The 12817-nt window shown below is 34.0% G+C and overlaps 1 non-coding gene and 1 pseudogene across 1 annotated transcript; both read right to left on the bottom strand.

Moving 5' to 3' along the window:
• Positions 1 to 1705: 1705 nt before the first annotated feature.
• LOC134365208 (U6 spliceosomal RNA) lies at positions 1706 to 1812 on the bottom strand. The gene has a single exon (XR_010021959.1). It is a non-coding gene; the product is annotated as a U6 spliceosomal RNA (small nuclear RNA).
• Positions 1813 to 4282: 2470 nt separating this feature from the next.
• On the bottom strand, positions 4283 to 4576 carry LOC134369564 (vesicle-associated membrane protein 3-like; annotated as a pseudogene).
• Between the last annotated feature and the right edge of the window lie 8241 nt (positions 4577 to 12817).

Raw genomic sequence — 12817 nt, forward strand, 5'->3', positions numbered from 1 at the left:
AATTACTATATTTTGGAGTCTTTTTAAAAAAATCTTGAGTTGTACCCTAAATAATGTAGACGCTCATTAACAGCCTGTTTCAGTTTGGTCTTTCCTGGTTATCTATTACCTAGAACAATTTTATTCACGTGATAAACTTATAAGAAACTATTACTGACTTAAGTTATTCTCATATCCTGGTTAACACTAGGGGGAAATAAATAAATAATAAATTTGGTAAGGTTATTCTCATAATTATTAACATAATAAGGATAAGACAAAATACAACTGTAGCAGGAAACAAATCCAGTGTTCCATAGCAACCAAAGCTAAAAGTGAAAAAATATGGATTCCTTTGCCCTCAGTGCCTAGTAAAACAACATGTAGCAGTGTATCAGAAATTACATGCTTTTTCATAGATATGAATTTTGAAAAAAAAATGTTGCACCAGTTTTAATGGCAGAGAATATTAAAAATACAACTGATGATTCCCTGAATAGCATTTTTACAAAATGCAGGGGCATTGGATATATGACCGTTTCTTATTTTGACTTTGGGGGGGGGGGGATATTAAGATACACTTGAGAAAAGCCAATTTTACAGTATTTTTTAAACTGTACCCTTTATAGAAGTTAAAGTTATTTTTATGTGTTTGCAGTCTTAAACTATAATATTACCTTCTTGTAATTAACATATTGCTTTTTCTGCACACATAAATTGTTTTATACTTATGTTCTCTACTCTCTTAATCATTTGAAAATTAGTAATCTTGATAGATTTAAATATTATCAAAAAGCATGTAACATTATTTTAAGAGTTTAAATATAGCATATACTTTAAAGAAATCAAGAGGTAAACAGAAAAGCCAACTGTAGGTTATTTGATGTTAAAATACAGACTTTAACAAATACATACTTCATGAAGATTTTATGTAGGCAGTAAGGTGAAAGCTGATGGTAATTAGAATTTAACATAAAATTTATTATCTTCTCTCAAGAGTAATTCACTTGACTATGGTAATTCAACCAAATGCCTCATTATTTTCAGTTTCTCTGCTTCTTCTAGAATAATTTTGTTTAATTTTAGCTTGACAATCAATGATGGAAAAATGGTGTTTCAGAATAACAGTGCCTTCTATCTTTGGATCGCTATTATCAGAATGTCACAAATTAGTAACTATGGTCAAATTGTTAAGGCTTATTGATGTTTACATAAATTTCATGTAAGTATATAAAAACTACTAAATTCAGTGGGGCCAATTTTCCATCCAGTGTATAGTGACATCACTTTTGGTGGCTAGTATGTCTTCCTCTGAAGCTCCTCAGTTATGTCCCAAATAAGATAAGAAAACATCTTTCAGATTTACATTGATAAATGTATTTTCATCTTTATTATATTACTATACATTCTAATTGTCTTTGCTAATTTTGTCCATAAAATTGCTTTTTAAAAGTTCAATAGGACTTTTTTCTGTCATTCAAGGGACAGATATGTCTAAACTGTACCTAATTGTACCTAAGACCTTCATGATTTTGTAGATTATAAGCATACTTTTTATCTCATCAAAAACTTTTTTAATAAAACTATTTTTCATCAGAAATATTCACAAGAGGATTTTAGTCAAATTATGCAATATTTTTAAGGGAAATAATAATCATACTTTTGAAAGCCAGTGCTGATTACGAAGTGTATTAAAAAAATGACCTTGAGGAAATGTCTGTGCAAAAAAATTATGGAACACTTCAGGAATTTGCATGTCATCCTCACGCAGGGGCCACGCTAATCTTCTCTGTATAATTTTAGTTTTAGTATATATGCTGCTGAAGGAAGTATGCAAGCCTACTTGTTCTTACGCTAGGTTCTCCCAGATTTTCCACTGATTTTTCTTCATTTTATTTTCATTTCTTTGGTTCTAATCTTTGTCTATTTTTCCTTCCAAATCTTTTTTCTCTTTATTTTGATTTTGAACTAAATATTTTCTTTGGAGAGTATTAAATGTATCCTGGCTTTTTCAAATGTAAGTGAATATCTTGTTTTAGGATCTTGACCTTTTCAATTAAATATTTCATTGAACTTTTAAGTTTAGAAGCACAACTAAAGATGACTACATGACTTTCAGATCTCTTTCTATGGGTTTTAACAGATAATGTGAAGTCAATCATACTATATATAAAGTTTAGATTACTTGTTACTTAAAAGTATTCCATTGCTCTCACCTACAAAGAAGCCCATTTATCAATGTATGCCTATTTTTACTCTTCCACCCCTCCTGGGAAACCTACCCCTTACCACTTTTGAGGAATAAATGGGTGATTTTCTATTCTCCCTCCATAATTTACACCCTGGAGAAATGTTGTCATTGCCACCAGCAATCATCAATTTTCAGAGTCTATTTAAGGGTTCCACAAGAGCAGCTGAAGAACTAAACCTGCCTTCCCTATTTTTATGAATGAAAGTGCATTCAAACACTGACTGGAACATCTAACTGAGATATATTCCATCCTTCGGTGGTCCGAGTTCTGTCCCATTTATCAGAAGATTGCTATTTGTATATTAACAATTTCCACAAATATCAAGATAGCACAGGAGTTCATACTATGGGCTTGCTGGAGTCAGTCATGTTTGTCTAATAACTACACATAAATATAACTTGAAATTTATTATGAATTCAGTGCAGCCCTCAGTCCATGTTGCTGCGAGTACATAATTCTATGGTGCACGTTCTACCTTTCAGTATGCACAGCACATGAATGTACACAAAGTTTCGGAGTGTCAGCAGGATATGGTAGAAAGTGCAAAAAATTTGATTCTGTAACATCGAGTTCAATTCTTGTGCTAAAACTCATTAGTTCTTATTAATTTTAGCTAAGCACTTACATGCCTGGAGCCCTAATTTCTTCATCTATAAAATGTGCCATTATATTTCTACTGGGTTATTTTTGAGGATTACAGATTAGGCAAGCATCTGCTCATTGAAGACAATCAATAAATTCTAGCTACTATTATTATAATGTCTCAGTGCAAGTGTAGTAAAACAGCTACTAGTACATCTCATAGTCTCTTGAGAACATCAGTTAAGATTTGGTCTTTAATCATTTTAAAATGACAATGCTAATTTTATATTGTATATTTCAAGAAAGGCAGAGAAGAGTATCTTGAATGTTATAACCACAAAGAAATGATAAATGTTTAGGGGATAGGTATGCTAACTATTCTAATTGTATTCGTATGCACTATATGCATGTATTGAAACAACAAACTGTACCCCATAAATAAGTACAGTGAAAAAAAAATTTTTTTAAAGTTTATAATAAAGGAGACATGCAAGATGACAAAAATGTTTTCTAACATTTGTATAAATAAGAAACAAAATGTGTTCTTATTACCCTGAACATCCAGCTGAATAGTGAAAAATAAAATCAGTCAAGGTATTTTGGTCTACGTCTGTGGAAATGTAGTTCATGAACATCTCCAGTTAAGCTGTTAATAGCTTCCACTTAAAAATGTTAATAAAATGTTCCTATTTACATAATTTTTAAAAATCTGTTATATTCCTGTATCCTTTTGGAAACTGAGACTGTTTACTGACACAGGAATATTTTCTTCAGTCTGAAATAAATTCTAAAAATTTTAACTAGGCTTAAAAAATTATTAAAATTTGTTTTCCACACAATACCTAATTACTCGTGATTGCACTATTTTCAGATCTGACCTGGGAAGTCTCATAGTGAACGATGCTAGTTAAACAATTTTTTTTTCCAAGAAATCGAACTTTACATTAACTAACAAAAAATAATCATTTTAGATAGAACAGTGGGTAAGCTTGATAAGTTCTGAGTCAAAAGTCTTAAAAAGGCTTCTTGAACAGCAGGCTGGAGTTTCACTGGTTCTTCATGGAGAGTGTGGGGAAAATAGGATAATTTAGTCAGGCTCCCTCCACATTTCTTGTAAACAAGTTGTGTGTGGGTGGAGTTAGTGGCATGTGCACGCAGTTACTATTGCGTGTTCTGCAGTTTGTGAAGCAGAGCTGGCAGCAGAGAGCTGCCTCTAACATTAGAGCTCCTTTACTCTGATGACAGCTGCTCAGTTTCAGTTTTTCTTTGGATTTTGCCCTAGCAGTTGAGTTTTGGAGTTTCTCTTTGCACTGCTTAGCTCATAGTGTAGTGTGTGCTGAATAAAGACTATTCCTTCTTCAACCAAGGCTCCAAGGACGTTTTATCCAGTTACCTAGCTAATAGACCTACATGTGAAGGGTTTGTGAATGGGCTCAAGGGGTCTGTGAGCTTCAGACCCAGCCCTAGCTCTACAGAGAGACACTCCATACAATGATGATGATAATAACCACAACGCGAATCCCTATTGCCCACATCTTACAATTCTTCCACCAATATTTTCTCTTCAACTTGGCGGCACTTGTCTCAAATTGAGAAGTCCTGTCTGCAGCGCGTCTGCCCCGTCCTCTAACTCGGAGAGCTTCTGGTCAATCTTTCTAACACCTTATCCACGTTGACTCTCATGTCTGCCACCTCATCGACCGCTGAAGTCTTCTACTACTGCCAGTGGCAGCGCTTGAGCCCGCAGGTGCACCTGCAGACATTTTGGCGGTGGCCGGCGAGGGTCAGAGGAGCTGCGCAGCGACACCGGCGGCCAGGGAGATGGATGGGGCTAAACAAATATTATTACGCGTGTAAGTTCAGCACCTTTCATGATGCTCGTGGTGCATGGCAGTGACCGAGAAATATTTTTGAGTGGGTAAATGAATGGTTGGCACTTTATTTATCTAAATTTGTTTTTCTATCTATCTACCTGTCTTAGATATTTTATTATTTTAGAATCCGCTAGGTAAACCACACCACACATCACACAAACAAAATGAAAATAGAGAAAGAGAGGTAATTATTCTCATGATTTAAGCATTTCATGAAATATGTGAGTAATAATCGTAGCATATACCTTCTCTAAGTTTGTATGAATTTAAAATTTTTCTTAATTCACTATTTTACTAGCATACGGACTCTGCCTAGTTATGTATTATGTTGTTGCGGTTATTATACTTTTAATTTGTTATAAAAATACTTTTGAACTGCTATTGTTTCATAAAAATATAATTATAAATGACACTACTAAATGCCAATTAAGCTATCTTGGTAAATTTCTTTATGTTTTAGGAAGTATGTATGCTGCAATTTGCATTCTGGTTGCAGCAAAGGGAAAAAAGGCAAAAAGACATAGTTTTAACAACATTTAACAAGACTGAGTTTCATTACAGGAGCAAAGGAATTGACCTCTGGTATTAGGTTTTCTGAGGAATACTAAAAGTGAGAATAGGACATTAATATTAAAGACATTTATACAATTTTTAGACAGCTGCAAAAGGTCTAAATACCTTTTTCATTCTTTGGTGAAGGAGGAGGCTAGTAGATGTCGTCCTTCACTATTTACACGGATTCTGTTTTCTACAACCTATTGTATTTACTATGAGATCATGAACTTTTACTAACCAAATGCAAACCCTTTGTGAGTAAATTAAGGACAATATAATAAATAGCAAAGCTAACATGAAATATTTTATTTAGAAGATCTAGTCTCTCATATTAAAAATTTGAGAGATAAAGTTAAATGAAAGTGAATGGCATTCAAAATGCTTTTCTATTATTCTATCTTATATTCAGAATATTTCTTAGAAATTATGATCCCAATTGATATACCAAGTTATATTTTACAAGTATTTTAGGCAGCAAAACAAATAAATTTAAAGTAGGAAGTATACTTATAAGATTTAAAGTCTACTTTTCTCCAGCAACAGAAATATATTTACACAATTTCATAAGCACTTTTTGTCATTCTCAACTTGCAGTGAAATATTTTTCAGACAATAGGGCAATTTAATTTGCTTTTAGATGTACAATTTTGACTTTACATAACCAAGACACATATCCATAAAATGATGTAATTGTCTGGAAGTATTCCTTTAATAAAAAACTTAGGCTCTGGCAGGACATAGTAATGAGACATACTCAGGCGTAATTGATTTATCCACTGATTATACTTCTCCTGGGGATCAATATGTGTGTGTGTGCACGCACATTCTATATTTTTTCTATATTGATTTTCTAAAAGTTTTGCATATTTCTATAGTGTCTGTATTTTTCCTTGCAGTATTCAGTACTATAGATATAACAAATATTAGACATTATATTTTGAATACAAGTGTAAATTCAAAGAAAGTTATTTTGATCACAAGTTTACTTTTAAGTAACAAATGGATTTAGGGATTACACACTTAGAAACAAATATGATGATTCTTTAACATTCTAAAAGTATTAAGCATGAAAAGCATATTATCCTTTCAACTTGTTTATTTATAATTGTATTGATTGCTTTCTCCAAAATGGAACATTCTCATGAAGTATTTGAACACATTAATGAACAATAAAATGCTTACTCATTATTTTAAAAAGATGTAATGATCAAATAGTTAAAACAAAAGATAAAAATACATAGTTATTAATAGGATGTAGAGCTAATTAAGTAATTTTATGTCCTCATAATTTATAAACCAAGAAACATTTTATTTCCAGAAACGACTCTAAAAAGGAACTTATAATTTAACCAGGGACTCAAATTAACAATGACGTATTTGTCAATTAAGACAGTAAAAGGTTTCATTTTTTGTTGTATATTTGTCTAGTTTTGGTATCAAGGTGATGAGGTTGGGAGAGTGGCCTCTGCTTCAAATTTTTGGAATAGTTTGAAGAGAATTGGTTTTAATTCCTCTTTAAATGTTTGGTAGATATCAGCAGTAAAGCCATCTGGTGCTGGGCTTTTCTTTGTTGGGAGACTGCTGATCACTGCTTCAATCTCATCGCTTGTTATCAGTCTCTTCAGGTTTTCTATTTCTTCTTGGTTGGTCATTTGTATGTTTCCAGAAATTTATCCATTTCCTTCAGGTTTTCAAATTTGTTTGAGTGTTGTTGTTCATAATAGTCTCTAATGAATCTTTTTGTATTTCTGTGGAATCACTTGTATTCTCTCCTTTTTCATTTCTGATTGTTTTATTTGGGTCTTCTCTCTCTTTTTGTTTCCATCAAACTAGCTAATGCTTTGTCTATTTTGTTTATCTTCTTAAGAAACAACTTTTTGTTTCACCGATCCTTTGTGTTGTTTTTTGGGTCTCTATATTATTTAGGCCTGCACTAATCTTCATTCATTCATTCATTCATTTATTGCAAATATTCATGAGATACAAGGTGATTGTCACCCCTCCTGCCCATGATGTGGGGGCCAGATTCATATTGGGGACATACCTATTACCAGAAGTAGCTTTTGTATCCTTTGTCCCCTTCCAATTATCCCCCAACATCCTTCCCCCTCTCCCCTCAACTTCAATTTGTAGCCTTAGGAATGTTCTCTGCCTGTGTTGGATCATGGGATTACTGTGGTCTTTCTTTCCTGCCTTCCTTTTTCTCAGCTCCCACATATGAGTAAGCACATGAGGTATGTATCCCTCTGTGCTTTGCGTATTTCACTCAACATAAGTTTCTCCAGGTTCATCCATGTTGTTTCAAATGGGAGTACTTCACTCTTTTTTATGTCAGAGTAGTATTCCATAGTGAATATACTAGAGTTGCCTTATCCGATCATCTATTAATGGACATTTAGGTTGGTTCCATATCTTGACTATTGTAAACAGAGCTGCAATAAACATGGGAGTGCAGGTATCTCTTCAACATGATGATTTCCATTCCTCTGGATATATACCCAGAAGAGGGATTGCTGGATCATATGGAAGATCTATCTGTAGTTGTCTGAGAAACCTCCAAATTGTTTTCCAAAGTGGTTGTACTAATTTACATTCCCACCAACAGTGCAGTAGTGTTCCCTTCTCTCCACACCCTCGCCAGCATTTGTTATTCACCATCTTTTTGATCATTGCCAGTCTGACTGGAGTGAAGTGGTATCTCAATGTGGTTTTAATTTGCATTTCCCTGATGACGAGTGATGTTGAGCATTTTTTCATGTTTCTGTTTGCCATTTGTATGTCTTCTAATCTTAATTATTTCTTTCCATCTCCTAACTTTGGGATTGTATTGTTTCTTCTAGTTCTTTAGATGTAGAGTTAGGTTGTTTATTTGTAATCTTTCTATTTTTTTGATGTAAACATGTATTGCCATAAACTTCCCTTTTAGTACTGCTTTTGCAGTATCCCGCAGGTTTTGATATGATATGCCTTTATTTTTTTTTTTGTTTTCTAGAAATGTTTTTATTTCCTGTTTAATTTCTCCTTGAACCCATAGGTTATTCAGGAGCTTGTTGTTTAATTTCCATGTATTTGTTTAGAGTATTGGGTTTTGCTTGTTATTGATTTCTAGTTTTAATCCATTGTGATCTGAAAAGATAGTTGAGATGATTTCAATTTTTTTAAAGTTATTGGGACTTGATTTGTGACCTAACATGTGGTCTATTTAGGAGAATGTTCCATGTACTCCTGAGAAGAGTGTTTATTCTGTAGTTGTTGTATGAAATGTTCTGTAGATATCTGCCAGGTCCAATTGGTCCAAAGCACAGTTTAACTCTTATGTTTCTCTATTGATTTGTTGCCTGGATGATCTGTCTAATGATGGGGGGGGGTTGTTCAGGTCCCCCACCATTATCACATTGGGGTCTATCTTTTCATTAGGTCTAATAGTATTTGCTTTATATATCTGGGTACTCCAATGTTGGGTGCATATATATTTATGATTGTTATGTCTTCTTCATGGATAGATCCCTTTATAATTGTATAAAGTGGCCTTCTTTGTCTCTTTTTATGGATTTTTGGTTTAAAGTCTTTTATCTGATATAAGAATAGCTACTCCTGCTCATTTTTGGTTTCCATTTGCATGATATATCTTTTTTCCATCCCTTCACTATTGGTCTGTCTGCATCTCTGCTGTTGAGATGAGTCTCTTCTTGAAGACAGCATATAGTTGGGTCTTGCTTCTTGATCCAGTACATCAGTCTTTGTCTTTTGAGTGGGGAGTTTAATCCATTTACATTTAGGGTTGTTACTGAGAGGTATCATCTTTTTTCCTGGCATTTTATTGCTTTTTGTTTAGATGTTTAAGTATCATTTGTTCCTTTATTCTCCTCTGATTATAGGTGTTTGATGTTTATGTGGTTATTTTGAGGTGGTAAGATTTAGTTTCTTCTGATCCGTAGTCAGACGTGTTATCCATTGCGCCACTGGCCCCGTGCTAGGAGATTTAGTTTCTTTTGTCTTTCTCATTTACGTTTGTGTTTTACTTGTAGGTTTTGTTCTTACTTGTGTAGTTGTGGTAGTGATTAATGTTTTTCAGATTCAAGATGCAGGACTCCCTTGAGAATGTCCTGCAGGATTGGTCATGTGGTGATGAACTAGCACAGTTTTTGTTTGTCTGGGAAATACATTATTCTTTACTCATTTCTGAAGGATAAGCTTTCCGGGTATAGTATTCTTGGCTTGATTAGCATATTCTGTAAAATTTGTAAGGGTTTTGGAGAGAAGAGTTGGTTTGTATCAACATGGTCCATAATATAGTAACCAAAAGGAAGCTGTCTAGAAAGTTGAATCTAGTTTATGATTATCAAAAAAGAATGGTAAGGAGGGAGGTGGTTTCAGGAAAAAACAAAACAAAACAAAACAATACAAACAAAAAACTCTGTGTGTACTGAGTGTTTTGGAAGCAAAAGTAGTATCCAGCAGAGGCAGCATATGCCTGAGCAAAGAACAAAGTGCCTAGAATATTTCCATAAATCATAATTCCATAAAACAAAAAGCTAGATCAATATAGTAATATGGCTAAATATCATGCATTCCTAATGATAAGCCTTATTTTTCTTTTTAGTGCTTGTTGCCTTTACAGTGCAACTTTCCATGATGATTTTGAGCTGTTGATTCACCAGACCTCTTCAACTTAAATATACATGATGGTCCCAAACTCTCCCCTCTGTATTCACCCTGTTTTATCGGAGAACATATCCATTTGTGTTCTATTATCCTATGGCCCAATTACCTATATCTCCAACTCATACTAGTAGCTTAACGCATTTACCCTAATAACATAGTTACATTAAATACAATAAAAAACATTCTGGAAATATAGTACTTTAAATAAAAATAAACAGGGTGAATATTGTGTAAATCTTTGTCAATTTGCCCTAGTAGGGATAAAGAAGTCTTTTAAAATTCTTCTCTAGTTTCCAAACCAACCCTCAAATACAAAGGTCAGTGACATCTCTTCTCATTTTTAGTCCTATAATCAAATACTAAGATAACAGTCTTTTGAGCAGAATATTTTAGTGGATATTCTTTAAAAGCACTTCTTTAAGATTTCTTTCTTAGATTAATTCAGACTTACTTTTTAATTAAGATTTATGAACTCTATATCCCCAAGTGATTCTCAATGCTCAATAATATAGACTGTATGTATTAATCCTAACTCCAAAGTTTATAAGCTGTGTTAGATCTTGTTTTTTTTTATTGAACAGGATGATGAGATTATAAACCAGAGAATGTCAAATTCTGAGAATGGGTGAATAAATATCAAGGAATATATTGATCATGATAATATGTTAATGAAGACAGTTTGAATTTTGTGAGTTTTTGTTTTTTATCTGCTAACATGGTAACACTTTTGGTAAATCTCTAAAGTCTCTTTATTCCTGGAGAGAAAAAACAGCGTGAGACTAAACTCACCGTATTTCAGCAGCGCATTCAGGAAAAATAAAAATGCAATTTACTTTCAAAGATAACTTATTTTTGTTTTATAATTGAAGGAATCAAAATGATCTTTCTCTTATGATAGCCACTAAGGACAGGCAAAATGTTCTCAGTGTATCATAATTATTCTGCAGAAAATTTAGCTTTCCTTTAAGAAATCTGTTGAGAAGAGGCACTTAGCTCAAAATGGCTGAATCATATGTCTCAGGAGGCTATCCCAAGGAGTGTGAAAGAAGCAGATGTTTTCTATCTTCACCTACTCTTGAACTGCTTTCATTAACACCCCTACCAATCACGTGCTATAAATTGTAAGCACTCTCTATCTAGTTCATTTTCTTGGATAGGTATTTCAGTTTGAAAAAGTGATATTCCACCTCGTCTTTAACTTCAGCTTTCTGGAACCACTTTCCTTAGCATGCATGTGACTATGTCCCATGAAAATAAACAAAATGTAGCAACAAATATCAATAAATAAGAGATATAGCTATAGACAGAAAAAATACCTATATGCATTATTTGCTGAAATATTTTTTAAAGTGTGTATTGGAAAGAACCTTATTTACCAAACACAGTTATTTTCCCTCTTTGGTTATTTGACCACTACTGGGATTAGTACTGGCATATTTCTTAAAGCTTGGGTTTTTCTATGATCTTGAAGATAGCTTGACAATCTCCGTGAATGAAAAGTATTACATATTTGTCAGATATATACATGGGGCTATTATCATCAGTCAATAAAATTCTCTGACACATACATGGTTACCAATATAGTAGTAGAGCAACATTATTCACATGCGTATGTTCATTTAATGTAGAATGTTTTTGAGAGCTTTTAAATAAAATGTCTGTATATTCATATCAATTCTTTAAGATCCTGCCTAAGGGCAAGGAACCAAAAGCTCAATTTATTCTCCTTAAAAAGAAGAATAAGATAACTATAACCAGGCTTTGAAGTAATTGGAACTCCCAAATGACAATGCAACACAAGTTTTATATTTCTACTTCATGAAGAAGTCTTGATTATCTAATAAAGAGAGAGAGATGGAGATTGTAAATAAAATAAATTATAGTTTTTTTAATGATAAGCATACAATTATAGTATTTTAAATGTATGTATTTATGTGTTTTTAAAGTTTCTCTGGAAGTTGTCTTTGTTTAGAAGTAATGGGGAAAGCTCAGGTTGAAATACGTAACTTCCAACATAAAACTTTCCAGTACTCGCAGCAATTGAACAAGGATCATGTGTTGTATATTAGAGTTTAAAGGAAATGTCATTGACAAACAGGAATGAGTTATAATTGCCTTATGCATTTCTATCTGTAAATTTCTGCAGAAGAGGATATTCTTTATGACAATAAAAATGTTTTACTTTAAAAATCTGTGTAATTATCAGGATTTCTGGTCAAGATAGCAGGATAGACGGTCCCCAGTGTCACTCTCTCCCACAAATCAACCAATTTACAACCATAAAAAAGCAATAACAGCCAAGCTGGGACCACTAGAGCTTGGGGGAAGAGGAGAGATCTACGGAGTGCGTGAAGGCAGGAGAAGCCACGATGAGAGAAAGAAAAAAAAACACTTGGACTGTTTTGAGCCCTGGCCTCTTCCAAGTTGGAGCTGCTGAGCACACAGAGCAGCAGCTAGCAAAAGCCACAGCTGAGCCCTTCAGATGGAGTTGCTGGGAGGCAGCAGGGGGGAAGAGGGCCTTGGTGGCCCTCAGGCCAGAAAGATCACTAATAGGGTTCACATGGATCCACATAGGAGCAAGGAGCCACAACAACTTAAGAAAAAGAGCCACTCAGAGGCCGTTGAGTCATCTCAAGGACCGGCGCAGGGCCTGTCCTGTGGGAAGTATTTGCAGTATGGGTGAAAGGGGAGACAGGCCCACCAGGAGAACATCGGGGCATGGCAAGGACAGCTGATCTGCACCCCTATTAGTAAAGGGCCAGTCAGAGGAGACCAGCTCAGGAATATAGAATTGCATGGGGTGCACTTTGATGAAAAGACTCAGACCCAGACCAGAGTTTTAGGTCTCTTGAGAGCTGGAAGTACCTATAAAGTCAACCATTAAAACCTGAGCTACACAAAAAGCCTTCC

This window comes from Cynocephalus volans, chromosome 1 (genome assembly GCF_027409185.1).
Source record: "Cynocephalus volans isolate mCynVol1 chromosome 1, mCynVol1.pri, whole genome shotgun sequence".
Taxonomy (NCBI): domain Eukaryota; kingdom Metazoa; phylum Chordata; class Mammalia; order Dermoptera; family Cynocephalidae; genus Cynocephalus; species Cynocephalus volans.